Source organism: Primulina tabacum, chromosome 17, assembly GCF_025594145.1.
Source record: "Primulina tabacum isolate GXHZ01 chromosome 17, ASM2559414v2, whole genome shotgun sequence".
Lineage (NCBI taxonomy): Eukaryota > Viridiplantae > Streptophyta > Magnoliopsida > Lamiales > Gesneriaceae > Primulina > Primulina tabacum.
Genome location: NC_134566.1, coordinates 24837479 through 24848711, shown reverse-complemented (window position 1 = coordinate 24848711; position 11233 = coordinate 24837479). Strand labels below are relative to the sequence as shown.

The 11233-nt window shown below is 37.7% G+C and overlaps 1 long non-coding RNA gene across 1 annotated transcript; it reads left to right on the top strand.

Annotated features, from left to right (window-relative positions):
* The first annotated feature begins 7180 nt into the window (after positions 1 to 7180).
* On the top strand, positions 7181 to 9754 carry LOC142530343 (uncharacterized). Its single transcript, XR_012816141.1, has 2 exons — positions 7181 to 7392; positions 9519 to 9754. It is a non-coding gene; the product is annotated as an uncharacterized LOC142530343 (long non-coding RNA).
* Positions 9755 to 11233: the final 1479 nt, after the last annotated feature.

Below are 11233 nucleotides of genomic sequence, written 5' to 3'. Positions count from 1 at the left end.
CGTAACATGAATGCATGCAATCTAGGGTTTTATTTAAAAGATGTGTTTAAATATTTTTATGCATTTAATGCATGATTAGAGTTTATTTCATGATTATTTTAAAGTTTCATGCATTACGGTTTTAAGTTACATTTCGTGCTCGAACGAGGATCGGAGACCGAAGATTATCAGGAGAAATATTTTTATTGAATGATTAATTTTAATTAATTAATTTGAAGTGCTTTAAGGGTGTTTTTCGAAAATTGGGCCTTGGTGGGTATTTTTACTCGCCAGGTCATATTTTAATCGGCACGCAAAATTTATCGAATCGGAGGACTTTTTAAGGGCTCGGGCAATATTTTCTAAAACGTAGCAAAACGAAATATTTTTCTGGAGTGTTATTGGGCTTGTTGGGTTTGTTTTATTACATAATGGGCTCACACCCTTTTTATTTTTAATTGAGGCTCATTAATGCACGTTTTAATTATCCTAAACTACTCCTAAACAAACCCTAACCCTACTTAACACCTAGCAGTCGCCCCCTCCCCTCCATTCAGCAGCTTCCTCTCGGTTTTCAGCATAAAAGTCTCGGCCATAGCTCCTTTTCAAGAAAAACTTCTCCCCCACCTTTCTGTTTCACGTCTCACGCTCGTATCTTCAAGCTTTTGATTGTTTAATCGCTAAGGCACGCCATGTACCTTCTTTCTCGCATCATTTACGTCCTATATGTGCTGTGTTGTGTGCCATGTTTTTGAATGCTTGAACCGTGCATGAAAATTGTTTGTTTGGCTTCGGTTGTCATGTAAATTCATGTATTTATGCATATAACTCACGTCCTCTTGTGTATGTGCAAGGGGCTGTCGATTTTGGTGTTTCTAAGGGTTGTACACGGTGGTAAGATGGTGTCAATATGCTGGAGTTGAGGTTTAGTCGAGATAAGTTGAGGGCCGATCGGTGCGTTGTTGAAGGGCTGACAGTTTTGTGTAGATCGAGAGATTAGGTGAAGCCGACGGCGTGAAGGGCGGTTCCAAGCGGTGGACCAGACCCTGGTGGGTCTAAGACATGGCTTAGAGTGGCCCGCATGCTGCTGGTCATGTCATTAGGGTCGGTCGAAGCTTGGAGCCGAGGTGTGCCGTGGGTGGGCTTTGTGGATGCTATCGGGTTTTGTTCACATCAATGTGCATGGGGCCAAGGTTGAGAGTTTGGTCGGTCTAGGAGGGTCATAAGGTGGGCTAGAAAGGGTTGGTTCAAGGCTGGTCCGAGTCAGTAGGGTCTAGGATCGATTAATTGCGAGCTTGGTGCGTTAGGGTTTGAGAATGCATGCCCTGGAAATTTCCAGCAACCTTTGGGCCTGGTTTCTAGGTCCTAAGTGTTCTAAAACGAGTGGTTTAGAGGCTGGTCATGTAGGTTTAAGCCACGGTTTAAGTTTGGGAAATTTTGGTTAAGTTTCGGGTTGATTCGGGTTAAAACCAGGACCCCGGTCTAAGTTTTAAAACGAATTGTTTAAGTTTTAAAACGAGCTCGAGTTTATGTCTAAGAAATGCCTATAATTATATTTTGGGATGTTTTAAGGAGTTTGGTAAGCTTCGGGCCGAAACTTTGGGTTCTCAGGGGCAAAACGATCATTTTGCATCTGAGTCGAGATTTTAGTCCTGCCAGCGCCTTGAGCACAATTTGAAATGTTTTATTTAAATGTTTATGTATCACGTACATGATTTTTATGAATTATGAAAAAGGTGTTGCATGCTTGATTTTAAGAAAAATTACGTATATGCATGATTTCAATAAGTTGTGAAAACGACGATGTTTTTGAAGGATGGGAGTTGGTTGTGACTGACGATATATGTATACGATGATGATGAGGCCTAGGCTCAGCGGATGCGTAATACTGTCGCTGATGCCCGACAGCCACCGGGTACCACGGTTATACGTTGATGGATCCATCGAATAGAGCTGATACAATTAGAGCTGATACCAAAGTCACAACTAATGAACTGAATTCAATTAAAGTAAATGTATAAGTATATGATGATACAATGAGCTGTCTTGACACGCATGCTTTTACGATATGTTTACATTTACGCATTTAAGATTATGAAACGTATTTTATTGCAGCACTTTTCACTGTTACTTGTTATGTATATGTATTTGCTATTAACGGTACAAGTGTGTTGAGTCTTTAAACTCACTAGACGTGTATGATGCAAGTGAGCATGTTGGTGAGGAGGCTGAAGGTGCCGAATTCTGAGTAGGCAAGGCTGGATGTGTGCACATGACCCGAGGACCATATTCTTCTGCACATCAAGTTTTGATGAGTTTAGAGTGGACATGAACATTTTTATACACTGGTTTTGACATGTTGATGATTACTATGATTTTTACGCACATTTATGATGGACGAGTTGGTCATTTTTAATTGCAGTATTTAATTTTTTATATAATTACGATCATTTTTAAAAGGGTATTTTTCAGCAGTGTCGCATGCATGCTAAATTTAAAGAATTTTGAAAATGAGCTTGTCAAAACAAGAATTAGCAGTATTTTAAGTAGTAGATGTTTCGGTTCGGTTATCATTAAGTCAATCAGAATGAAATGTACAGAAGTAGACTGATTGAGACTATACGAAAAATGTCTTATCAAGAAAATCAGTTGAGTTCTACGAAATAGTATTTACGGTAGGCAAGCTAGGAAGTAAATAGGTACGAAGTTGTTCATGGATGTTCGGAGTTGGTAATTACAAGCAATTTAAAATCACCCACTTCAGTAAGATTTAACACTGCCAAACTGAATAGCTGAGAACCAACATCCTAAATTGTTCCATTAAAATTTTCTTGAACTTCCTCTATCATCTTTTTACATATTTGAAAGTCGTTGTCTTGAATTTGCCACTAAGATGAGTAGCAGTAGCTGCTTGGGCCTTTTTGATATGTTCCAATCGATTAAATATGTCGATCATGCCCATGGGTAGATTTGGATAGATCCGACAATTCTTTGAGAATTCTATCTTTAAAAGATTCCGAAGCTTCCTCGGTATTCAGATTGCTCTTTTTAAGAACTGTTATATAGTAAGAGATGGCAACGAGACTTGAGATAATTTGATCGAGAGTTTTTTCCTCATTTAAGTCCAAATAAGGACAAAATGACTCTAATCTTAAAAGTTCTTTGGATGTAACAACTGTTAGTCCAAGAGCATGACTGTTGGAGGGTCCTGCTTGTCCGATCATTAGGACTCTCGAGTCAGTTTGGTTGATAGGTACCTCAGCCTATTCCTCTACAGTCTGACTGATTTGTTCTTCAGTTTCTGGAAGGGTTCTGCTTGTCCGATCATTAGGACTCTCGATTCAGTTTGGCTGATAGGTACCTTAGCATGTTTCTGTACAATCTGACTGATTTGTTCTTCAGTTAGATAAGACTTCTTCACGTAGGCGGCACGCTGGGGCAGTAGAATTTGACCGCCCTAGCGCCAAGGCTTCTGGAATTCACCGTTTTGAGCAGTACATGGCGCGCTGTGGCAGTAATATTTGGCCGCCCTAGCGTGGGAGCTTCTAGTCCGGGGTCTTGATTTGTCATTCTCTTCATAATTTAGCACTTAAATAACATTGGAATATCTTCCAACTTCATTGCTACGCATGCCAAATTCTTTAAAACTTCGAATCTTGCTTGTATGGTCTTGACAACGCAGTTGCCTGGATCTCCTCCCAAGATTTAGCACGTCATGTCCGGCCAGATTCATATCATACTCTCTTTCTTCAAAAAGATTTGTCCTCAAATCTTGGCTACCTACGCAAAAATGAAGGACATTAGTAATAAAAAGAATTAAATCATCAACATGCTTATCTTTAAAATCAATTTTGTAGATGTCATCGCCCACAGTGCGCCATCAACGTTTTGAACCCTAACTCCATTGTTGCCTTCACTATCAACTCATCAACATCAACATCAACATTTTGAACCCGAACTCCATTGTTGCCTTCACTATCAACTCATCAACATCAACATCAACATCAACATCAACATACACCAAGTAACAAATGACACCAAATGATAAAATATCATTAAGTATCACAAAAATTAAATTCCTCCCATTTTTAGATCTAGTTAGCAGCATAAAAAAACCCATATAAATGTACGACCATAGTTCACTAGGAATAAGAATTACTTCATGCAACACATACAAATCAAGCTTTGATGTCTTTTCTCTATATGCAATGCACCCTTCACTACACCACTTAACATACATCTTCATATGCAACCAACACATATAATCATGGATTATATCAATTATCAGGCCACTACAATACGCCTCACCATCAGGTAATTCGTGAGATGAATATAGAATGTCAAATTTATTCTCTTTAAACATATATTCATAATGAACATAGAAATTCTTATATTCATTCATGCTCTTTGTTGCATGTTTTCTTAAATGCTCGCAAGCGCACGATGTCAAATTATAGTAAAATGCAATTTTGAGTGCAAGTGTCGATCCCACGAGGAGTGTGTATAAAAAATATATCAATGTTTGTAATTAAAATAGTCCAGACTTTATCTTGAAAATTCGTAAGAGAATTGGTTTGTTAAAAACAATTAAATAAATCGAATTACCGACTGGAGAAATATCAGTGATTGAAATTATCTAGAGGACTGATTTCACTAAGTTTCTACAATAATTCTCCGGGTTGCATTTAAATTCCTGAATTCCTATTATTTAATGGCCAAGAACACTTACGTATTTTATTCCCCCTTTCCCAAGTGACGAATAAATGTATCAATCAAACTTCGATTCAATTATTCTTAATAAAAATCTAAGTTTAATTAATAAATGCAATCAATGTTCTTACCTAAGCCTCGTAAAAGTTATTCGCCTTCCGAACGATATAAACATTCCACGATGTGCCTCTAGTGATCTATAATCCTAGTCCATCTCCCGAGTTGTAGAATTAATCACCACATACAATTTATAGCCAGTAAGTTGCAATGAAATGAGAGTAGAGAACACAATTAAATAAAACGGAATCCAATCATAAAAATATCCACGTCAAATCATCGTATAGACAAAGTTACGTCAACCTCTAGAATGGAATTTAGTTCATCACGAAATCCAAGAGAAAACAAGACATGTTTGTGATTCTAGACATCGCTACGCAATAAAATAAAGAAACAAAAAAAAAGATAACAAATCCGAAGTGTCGTCTCTGTCCCCAGATCCGTCGTTCTTCGTATTTGTGGTTGTTCTTCACACTCTGAATCTTCGTCTCGTGTATGCGCTCCGTTTCTCGCTTCTTTTCCTTCCCAAGATGGTGAATTTTTGTGTAATTTCTCTCCACGGCGGCTGTTCTCTCGTTTGTTCCTCCAAAATGACGGCCTCTATTTCTGACCTAGCGGCGTGCGTTATATAAGGCTTTCTGGAACGCCGTGCGCGCGATGGCGCAAGTTCTGGCGCGGTTGCGCGTGCGCTGCTGCTCATCTGGCCCGTGCATGTGTGCGCGCGGTCGCGCATGAAGTCGTGCGGCCGCGCGTAAGCGTCTGGTCATTCGCTTGTATGGGTGCGCGCGCGCCTGCGCGTGATGTGGCGCGGCCGCGCGCGTCTCTCGGGTTTTTTGCTGCTTTTGTGCGCGCGGGTAGCGCGAGAACTGGCGCGATGGTGCGCACCTCTCTGGTCATGCGCCTATTAACCTGTGCGCGCGCTGGTGTGCGAGATGTCGCGCGACCGCGTGCAAGCTTTTGCCCTTGTGCATTATCTGTGCGCACGCGGCTGCGCATGAAGTGGCGTGACCGCGCGCGCCCTTTTGGTCTTGGCAATATTTATACTCGCGGCTCGGTTCTGTTTTCTTGGTCCACTTGGTTTCGTGTCCACTATTTTCTCCATTCCTGAAATGACAACAAAAACAAACCAAAAACGCGTAATTTTGTTCGAAACAAGCATAATTCAAAATGGATTTAATGTAACTTAAGTGCAAATCTTGCACTTATCACTCTTTCCAAACACACCATCAAGCAAATATTGGACATGCAAATAGAATATGTCACATGTACCATTCATAGAATATCTTGTCTCATCGCAAGATCTAAGTCTAATGTATATAAACTCTTGGAGCAAACAAATCTCATCAACTTAGTAACTCGTGAGAAATCAAAATTCATAATGGTGCATGCAATTTATCATTACTCTCAAAACCATCACCAACCAAATATAAATCATGCAAATATGACACACTAAATGTACTATCCATGCCATCATTTATCACATCACAATAATTGAAGTCTAATGCATATAAAATGTCGTAGCCACCAATTCCCACCAATTTAGCAACTCGTGAGACATCAAAAGCAACAATGTTCAAACTCAATGCATGAAACTTCTCATAATTCTCACACCCATAAAATTTAGAGACAAAAGTAAAAATACGATTACGTCTTAAAATCATCCTTTTCAACATTTCCTTTAAAATTTTGAATTTTTTTTGAAAATAAAACATCAATGAATTAGGGTAAGGAAGCAAATCATATTTCTTAGATGTTGCGTTGTAAACTAACCTTATGTAACGTCCCAAAAAAATCGAAAAGTCAACGTAAACCACATGCATGCAAATTATTAAATTTCTTTGATATTTTATTAAATTCTTTTAAAGCATAAAATATATGTTTATTTCATTAAATTGTTGTTATTATTTTTATGCATTATTATTGCATGATATGATTTAATTCATGAAATTTTAAAAGTTCATGCACTATGATTTTTAAGTTTCATTTCGCGCTCGAACGAGGAACGGAGACCGGAGAATTTTCAGGAAAATTATTTTATTACAGGATTAATTTTTATTAAATTAATATAAGGTGTTTTTAAGTGTATTTTTCAAAAATGGGATTTTGGGGTATTTTACCCGAATGATTTTTATTTTTAACGGTACGCGAATTTTATCAAATCGAGAGACTTTCTGAAGGTTTGACTAATATTTTCAAAAACTTTCAAACACGAAATATTTTTCGGGAGTGTGTTTGGATTTAATGAACTAGTTTTTAAGCTTATTGGTCTTAAACTCTTTTAATTTAAAATAAAAGCTAATTAACCTAATTGTTAATGATACATTAATACCTAAATAACCCTACACCTTTTATTTACAATCCACCAACCAACACATCTCCTTTTCAGCCAACTATAATTGTTTTTCCTTCATTAAAGAGCTATGGGTGCCTCGGTTTTCCACTTGTTCTTGCAAAGAAAACCAACCGACACCCTCTACAACCAATTCATTATCTCGGTCTTCCAGCATCCCCCAGCTGTATTCTCCATTGATTTCAGCAGTCTCCCTTCAGCTAAAGCATCGGCCATATCAATTCTCTTGCAAGAAATTCCTCCGGTGCATTCCCTTCACGCGGCTCTTTGAAGTTTTCATTCAAACAAAATCAAAGGCACGCCACGTACTTTTATTTCTGCATCATATACGCCATTATACATGCTGATATGTGTGCCATTCATTTTGTTTTCAGTTCATGCATCGTTTTTACGGGTATGTTTCGGTTGAGCATGAAATGTATATTTGCTTTGCCTCCACTCACGTTTTCATCTTACTGATGTGCAAGGGACTGTGGGATCGAGTGTTAAGAGGCTGAAAAAGTTTATAAAGTGTGGGCTGGGGGTTCGATCGGGTCGGTGTTGCTGTAGGTGGAAGAACCGAAGGGTATTCTAGATGGTGTGTCTTTCATGAGTGAGGGATCGAGGTAGGGGTGGTGCCGGTGGTGCAAGGACTAAACTGGGGTTCGGACCAGACCCTGGTGGGTCTGAGTCACGGCCCAGGGTGGCCCAACCACTGCTGAAACCATCGGACGTAGCTGCTGCACGCATGAAGGAGAGGAGCTCGGTAGGATGCCTTCGGGGTTCTAGCGATCGTGCTTGTGTTGTAGGCTTGCATGGGAGGTTAGCCGTGGGTCTAGCATGTCAAAGGGGAGCTTTGGGTGGTCTAGGTGTGTTCGGGTAAGGATTGGTTCTATTGGACGAAGACTTGGAGTGAAATTAAGCGAGGCGCATGAATTAGAGCTTTGAATTGGGCATGTTCTGAAAATCCAGTAGCATACCAGCAGGGTTGTAGGGGTTCTAAGGGGTTCAAATTGGGTGGATTCAGGTCTGGTATGGTGTTGTTAAGTCATGTTTTGAGTTTGGTAAAAATTCGGTTAAGTTTCGAGTTGGTTTGGGTTAAAACCGGGAACTCGATCTAAGTTTTAAAACAATTCGGTTAAGTTATGAAATGGGCTCGAGTTTACATCTAGGGATGCTTTTAAATATGTTTTGGGACATTTTTAAGAGTTTGGTAAGTTTCGGATCAAAATAATAAGTTTTGGATTTATCCGAGATTTAGTCGCCGCGCGAAACGTTAATTACAGGATAAATTGAAACGCCTAGATTTAAGCTTAATAAAATAAAAAATTATATTTAAGCTCAAATAATTATTAGAAGTCTAAGTTTTTAATTTTGGAATTTTATGCTAAGGTTTGGTTTAATTCGAGATTGAAACGCAGTAATATGTTATAGTTAAAGATTAATTTAAAAGTCATCGATTTAAGCTAAATAAAAATATGGGAAAATTCATGTAGGCTTAAATAATTATTTGGGACATGTTAGAGTCAATGAAATTAAGAAAATGTAAAAAACGTGAAATTTTACGTCTATGGGCAAAACGATAATTTTGGGTTTCCAGGGGCAAAATGACCATTTTGCCCCCGGGTGAGATTTTGGTCCTGACAGCGCCCTGAGCACATTGTATCATGTTTTAAATGTTTATGCATCATGTTTATGAATTTTTATGAAATTATGATAAATACGATGCATGTTCGGTTTAAAGGAAAAATTACGTATATGCATGATTTTATTAAGTGATGAATATGATAACACGTTTTGAAGGAAGTGATTTAGTTGTGACTAATACGATGACACGATGACATGATGATATGATTGGAGATATCATGAGGGAAAAGGCCCCAGAGGGAGCCCGTTTACGGGAGAAGGCCCCAGAGGAAGCCCGACGATCGTATTTCTATTGACATGATATGAAGATATGATAGGCCAAGGCCCAGTTGACGGGTGAGAGTGTCGCATGTGTCCCCGCCGCCCAGTACTGTGGTTATACGTGGATGGATCCATCGAGTGACATGATGATACGAAAGTCACAGCTAATGAACTGAATTCAATTAAAAAAGAAAATGTATACGTATATGATAACATGAGATGACATGTTTTGACACGTATATGATGATATGAGATGACATGATTTGACACGATATGATTTTACACGACACGTTTACGTATATGATAACATGAGATGACATGTTTTGACACGTATATGATGATATGATATGATTTGACACGATATGATTTTACACGACATGTTTACAAATATGATGACATGAGATGACATGCTTTTAAGTTCATGAAAGATATGTTGAGTATGATATTTTTCACTGCTGCGTGCTATGTATATGTACTTGTTATTCCTCGTACAGGTGTGTTGAGTCTTTAGACTCACTAGGCGTGTGTGATGCAGGTGAGCTTGATGGTGAGGAGACTGGAGGTACCGAACTCTGAGTGGGCAGATTTGGTGGGATGACACGACCCGAGGACCACATGTTTTCCGCATTACGATTTATGAGATTGAGTGGAGATGAATATTTTAATACGTTGATGATTTTAAGATTTTTATACGTTTATGTTCACGTATGATTTTAGACGTGTTTGGTTATTTCAAACTGCGCTATTTTTACGGTAAGATAATTACGATCATTTTTAAATGTTATTTCCAAACTACGAGCTTTTAAAAAAAAAAATCCGCATTTTTAAAAACGAGCGAGACGTTTCAGTTGGTATCAGAGCAAGGGTCCTGTATAGGGTTGTGCCACCGCCAGCTTCTGCCGCTCAGTCTTCAAGCCTCAAGTCCGTAAGCTTTTATGATCTAAATGTTTTAAATGTTTTTAATGCTATCACCTGCATGTTTACATGATATACGTTTTACGGTACATGTTTATCTGTCGTTATGTTTTGAGATTAGATGCTTTAAAATTGTCATGCATGTTGCGATATGAAATGAAAAATTAAATGATTTTCATGCATGCTGGTTTTGTGGTGGAATTGGACATAAATAAGAATTTTACTATTGGGCATTGGGAAAGGTTGTACATGATTTGTCTATATTGATTTTGGTTAGTAGTACTCATGTTCTACTTTTGGATCATAAGTTAATCTTGAAGATCATGAATACTTTTGGAGCAGGTATGGTTTTTAAGAAAATATTGATGATTCGTGGTTACAAGTTGAATTAATTTTTGAGGATTTCATGTAAGGAATAATGATTCGAAGACTACGACGATTTTTGAAAATATGAAAACGTAGAATTTATTTAAGATGCATGTTCTACCTAGTTGGATTTAAGGATTGAATTACATGAATTGAGAATTTTAAGGACCTAATTGTAATAACCAATAATTTGATGGCCTAAGTGCAAAAATAAAATTCTAAGGGACTATTTTCGAATTTACCAAACTTTGGGATTAAATTTTGAGTTGCGAGAATTTTAAGGTTTAAGGAGGCTAATTAGAAAATTTTAGGTGGACAAAAATGCAAATTTCGAAGAGTTGTAGGGCCAAAAATATAATTTTTGGGAACTTTAAGGGCCACATTGCAAATTTTGGAATTTTTGAGGATTTAATTCAAACTTTAGAGGAACGCTTGGGTTAAATCAGTAATTTTTCAAGGTTATGAGAATTTATTTTGGGTCTAATAAGCTTAAAATCATTGAAATTTATGTTACGAGAAACCCATAAAATGGAATTAGAAACGCCAAGAACTTATGAGTAATAGTGGAATTTTCGAAATTAAGGACAAATTGAATAATATTTGAGGAAATTAAGAGTTAATGTTGCAATTTTAAGAAAGTTGGGGACTAGTCTAACAGTAAGTGATAATCAAATAGTTTAAGTGATAGGAATTTTCGATGATTTAAGCTTGAAGGGATCATTAGAACCTTGAAGTATCTGGGTTATAATGTTATAAGAAATGGTAATCAAGGGCATTGTAGGATAAATCAACATTGGGCTTGAAAATTTAAGCGCTAGTGAATTAATATTGCAGCAAATTAAGAATTCAGAGTGATGACGATTTTAGGTAAAGTTGATCGGTTAGCCAAGTTATAAGAGTAGACATTGAGTTAGCGAACTTTTGGGAACTTAAGTTTGATGTGTCATAAGTTTTAGTCATGATTTTAAC